Here is a 6,000-nt window from a genome sequence, read left to right on the forward strand (position 1 = left end):
CCTCGAGGTTTTCCACAGTTCACCTGCTTGAGTGGGTGACTATTATTTCGGCTCATGGAACAAGAGAACGAGTGCTCAATTCCACGCGATGTCCTGCTGCTGTTCGGTCGTGCTTGCGATTTTCCTCCCCTTCATGTGGTAGCTATTACATTACATCTATTTTCGGCCTTCCGTTTCAAAATTCCGTATTGTTCCTTCTTACGGAACGACGAAACTCTGGAGTGAGAAAAGTGGTCAACACGGTTGAGACGGTGTCGGGTGGAGTTCCCGGGTAGCTCAGTTGGCAGAGCGCTGGTACGTTCAACCAGAGGTCCCGGGATCGATACCCGGCCCCGGCACAATTTATCCCTTGAAATTATTCGAATCTGCTTTACAGGGAGCCTTACCTGAAAGACTAGATTTGCATAAGTGGTCAACACATTTGGAGCTCACAAATACATTTCTTCACAGCCCCACTTTCCCTTGCAAGGGAGCACATTCTCGTACCTTTTACTTGTTTCTCCTCCCAATTCCCCTGTCATTCATTCAGTCATTCATACATTCGAGCTTTCCACATATAATTATTTACACAACCCCCAGAGGGTGGCGATCCATACTTTGGGGACTACTGCCGTAGAAGATGGACCCCCACCTATGACTTCACCGTCCCAGGCAGAACAGCAGCATGATGATGATGATGATGATGATGATAAAAAGGAACTTACTTGTTATATACGCGTGAAACGTTTATCGAGAAAGTATGTGTCAACTTCGTGATAAATTTTTGTTACTTTGACATGACGAATGCTAATCTGTAATTTTTTTAACAACTCACTAATGCACACGACTCAGAACACAATGCTGTTCCTACTATCAGGAAAGTACTAGAATGTTGTGAGTCACTATGTCATTATTGTCGTATCCATCATCTTATCTTCATGTATCGCCCCATATTATCTTTATACATCACCCCACGTTCGATAAGCTAGGTTACAAAGCACAATGTTAACGAAATCTGTCTACATATTTAATGTCACTTATCTCCTGTGCCTTATTGTGCAACGAATTTGTAATACTTAAAATGACTTATGATATCTTATTGTCTTTTATTCCTTACTAAATGCTATATAGCTTTAGGTCATTGTCACATAATGTAAACATCTTTGTACTGTTGTAAATACGAAGACAATGTGACAAATAGCTGTTAACTCTTAGGAGTGCTGTCAAGAAATTATGATAATGTATTTGATTTCATGTTAAAAATAGGGTATTATTATTCAATGTTATTGTTGAGAACAATTTGTTGGGTGTTCTAAAAATAGAGTATAAACGTTGTTTGGAAGGCAGAAAATAGGAAAGATTGGGGAATGCTGGGTTTGCAGTGAAAGACCTGCCCATGGGCAGAACACTTATATATGTATGTAAACGTTGTTTGTAACCTCCCTTTACACCTTATGTTAGTTGGGACGGTAAACATCTCTACTGTTCGTCGTCGTCGAATGATCACTATGATCACTTCGCTATTCCGGGGTTCGAATCCGACCATGGGCGATGTTGCTTTACAAGCCGGAATGCTTCGTGTCTAGATTGACATCATACAGCATAGTGCTATTTTTCAATGACAGAGCTTCTGCGAAATTTACCGGCCATTTCTCCTCCAAATCAAGATACAACTCTCCAGGTTTGGGACGTATTTCACAACACTATAGATTATAAATTTTTTTGTAAGTTATACAATTGCATTTTACGAAGCTATAGGTTTACTACATTTTTATTTTATTATCCTACATGAGTAAGTATGAATTAATATTACAAGTATTCATAGGCGTAATCTAGGGAGGATAGAGGGCAGTTGCCCCTCCCTAAGTTTATACTTACATAGTGTTCTGCCAAATGGCAGGTATTTCACTGCAAACCCAGCATTCTCCAATCGTTCCTATTTTCTACCTTCTTAGTCTCCGCATATGATTCATATATCTTAATGTCACCTATCATCTGATATCTTCTTCTGCCCTGAACTATTCTCACGTTCACCATTCCTTCCAGTGCATTCTTTAGTAGGCAGTTTCTTCTCAGTCAGTGACCCAGCCAATTCCTTTTTCTGTTCCTGATCAGTTTCAGCATCATTCTTTCTTCACCCACTCTTTCCAACACAGCTTCGTTTCTTATTCTGTCTATTCACTTCACACGCCCCATTCTTCTCCATTTCCACATTTTAAATGCTTCTAGTTCCTTCTCTTCACTTCGTCCTAATATCCATGTTTCTCCTCCATACATTGACACACTCCACACAAGGCACTTCACTTGTCTCTTCGTTAGTTCTTTTTCGAGAGGTCCACAGAAGATGTTCCTTTTTCTCCTAAAAACTTCCTTTGCCATTGCTATCCTCATTTTGACATCCTGGCAACAGCTCATGTTATTGGTTATAGTACATCCCAAGTATTTGAAGCTGTCCACTTGCCTCATTTAGTATTCCCACGTTTACGTTCTTCAATATTCTTCCTATGACCATGCTCTTCGTCTTGTTTGCATTTATCTTCATTCCATACTGCTCACAGCTGTCATTTAGCTCCAGTAGCATATCCTCTAGTGTCGTCTCCTCTTCTGCTAACAACGCCAAATCATCAGCAAATCTTATGCAATTTATTCTTTTTCCTCCTACTATCACACCTGTTATGTTCTGAAAACAGTTCTTCACTAAGTTCTCCAAGTAGATGTTGAACAGGATAGATGATAAACGGCATCCTTGTTGTACTTCTCTCCCTATTTCACTTCCTTGAGTTTAAGACTTAAAAAAATAATAATAATTGAGTAATACTACTAAAGAAAAAATTGTGAGAACCGTACTTTTGATATTAAAATATTTCATTTTATAAACGCTGAAGAAATAAAAGAGAAACTAGTTAATGGCTTTGTTCAAATGAAACAGTAGTGCTACTCTTTGTAACATTAGAGATTTTTACCTAATGTATATAAAAGAAAAAAATTGCTTATCAAAATTAAAATTTCTTTATTAATAAAATTTTATGTGTTCATTTGTTCGCACCTACGTCATATTAACTGCACGTGTATGTAAATTACGTAGCTTGTTTGTAGCATAAGAAGTTAAAACTAGGTCTGTGTATGGAATGTCGATATACGCTTTGAAGTGGGGTAAATTTGACCGTAAAGCAAATAAAATTTAAACCATGATATCAGCCCTATTTGTGACATAATAATAATAAAATACCCAAGAAATGGAGAAAAAGTAACGATCTTAAAATGGTGCAAAAGTGAAGAAAAAAAAAATCGTTTTGGGGATACGCTCGCAAAAGAGATTGAGTACCACTGGTGTAGGCTATATCTTTGACCCCGGTGAATATGCTGATAACTCGTTAAAACTGAATTTTACGGAGCAAAAGACAACTTTACAGTGAGACTGTAAATCAGATATTTGCTTAAACTCTTAAGTGAAATTAAATAATTACGTAAAAACTGGTTTTTAAGATCAAAAAACAACTTTGCAGTGATGTTGTTAATCAGATATATGCTTGTTGCTTTTTGTTCTGTAAAATTCAGTTTTTACGAGTTATCAGCTTATTCACCGAGGTCAAAGATATTTATTGCCAGTTTTTTTTCACCTTGTAAGGACATATTTGCATGCATTTAGTAGTTTTAGGGCATAAATATCCGGCCCTACTTATAATGTTACTTGAAAACTTGTAAGATATGAAAATTTACTTACAAATAAAAGAATGAAAGTATCACTAACACTTTATCTTCATTTTTTGCTTGTAACTCGTATGATAAAAGTGATAGGAATTCTGAATATGATGATAACAGACAAAAGTACGTCTTTAAAGAATTCATTCATTTAAACATTACCTGAGAATATACGTACAATGAAATATTTAGGTTAAGCTATGCTGTAATGGAAGTCTTTTACGTGATATTTCCTATATATTGTGCGACTCCTACAAACAAAAGCAAGGCTCTCACAATGAAAATTTAGTTCCTAATAGCTAGAAACTGGCTAGGAAATGGACAATGCCATGACATTGCAGATACAAGTAAAGCTCCTATTTTTAACGGTTCTTAGACCAGTGCATAATGTTGTAAGGAACAGTTTTTTTATTTGCTTGGTAGCCATTTTGGATATGTTGAAATTGAAAGTCATTGTGATAAGTCATAGCCTGTAGTCGTATGTAAGACCTTTTAAATAATACACATCGTTGTTTGATTTACAGAAATTTCTTGACTATGTATTGGTATCATTTGTACATAATTCTTATCTCAGTACATATTATAATAATACACTACCGGTAATATTTTTGTGCGAGATCGTGCGTATTTGCTTGGTTTCCGCACAAAACCAATCCGCGGAAAGTCTAAAATTCCACATTCAGTATTCCCAACCTAACACACATAACAATTTCCCTCTTCTTACCGCTTAAGTGACATATTGATTTTACTGCTTTAGGCTTTTAACATATTATTTTTAGAGACGTTCAATATAGTAATAATTATAAATTGGAAACTTACCACTGCAATTTCACCTAAATTGCACTGTTAATTATTGTTTTTAAATATTTGCAAAATTTAAGTAAACTCTACAACTCCACTAAAGTTACTGCATTCGTGATGCAAATAACATTAAGGAAGCCTTGAAAAAATCAACAAGATTCCAGACTCATCATGGCGGCTACTTTGAACGAAAGAGATGTGGATCTTGAAGTTGAACAGGTTTGGGAACAAGGCTGTGCTTCTCTGGTTCCCGACAAATCCAGGGCAAGGTATGAAAGAGCCTATAATATATTCACAAATTGGTTGGAAGGGAAAAAAAGAGAAATTAATGAAAAAACAATGCTTGCTTATTTCGTGAAAAGGACCACAACTTTGAAATCTGCTAATAGTCTGTGGTCAGAATATTCAAATATTAAAATGAAAAATAAATTATTACATAACCTTACCGTTTGTTTTAAGTTCGCATTTGTAGACTGGGGGAAAAAAGACAGACGTATATCACGGCCTGCTGGAGTATAGTAAACACAGAAAACATTTTAAAGCAACAGTGTTGAAGATAGATATTTTTTTTTGCAAATTTGCCGTCATTGAACAGAAACCAAGATGGAGATTTCATTGCAACTAATTATAAATTCCTCTTTCAGGGATATAATAAACGATCTTCGCACAAAATAATGTACGATACACGAGCGGTATGTTTTCTTTCAATTCTCGGAAATTAAAAAAAGCTCAACTACGTTTCGCTTTTTCAAACTTTTCCTCGAACATGAAAACTTCAACATACCGCTCTTGTAACGCATATTACTATTATTTGTGGAACAGAAAGATAGGCTATAGGACCTTCTTATTTTCCAAAATAAGCGTTGTATAAAGAGAAGATAATATGATGCTGCAATACATCAAGATATTCACGGAATGAAAGATTTTAGTACGCCCAAGAAACCCAAGAAATGGTCAGTGGACAGAAATTCCTCCTAAATTGGACATATTTTGTTCTTATTCAGTAGCTGCTGCTTCAGTTTCATCCGAAATGATCCATATGGCATGTAATAATTTGTAGTAAAAGTATATTAGGTTTAATTTACGTTCATTTGAAATAAACAACCAACAATGGCTATTTACTCCGAATTGAATCAGATAATTTTCTTTGACTGCCTCCGTGGTCTGTTGATCAGCATGCTGGTTTCCAGATCGGGAGGTCCCGGGTTCGATTCCCGGGCTGGGCTCTCGGTGAATTTTTCTTGAAAAAGAAGAATTCCCTGGGTGTCCAGAGTCTGGATATTTGTATGAACACACGTTTCAGCGTCACATTGTTGACAAGTAACTCCATCTGTTAGCACAACCATAAAGCATCTAATAGATGCTATAGAGTTACCAACAACGAAAAAAAATAAATAAATAATTTTTTGTTGAGCGGGTGAAATGAACATACAGAATAAGAAATGAAGCTGTGCTAGAGAGAGTGGGTGAAGTAAGAATAATATTGAAACTGGTCAGGAAGAGAAAAAGGAATTGACT

The sequence above is a fragment of the Periplaneta americana genome, chromosome 13 (assembly GCF_040183065.1).
Source record: "Periplaneta americana isolate PAMFEO1 chromosome 13, P.americana_PAMFEO1_priV1, whole genome shotgun sequence".
Lineage (NCBI taxonomy): Eukaryota > Metazoa > Arthropoda > Insecta > Blattodea > Blattidae > Periplaneta > Periplaneta americana.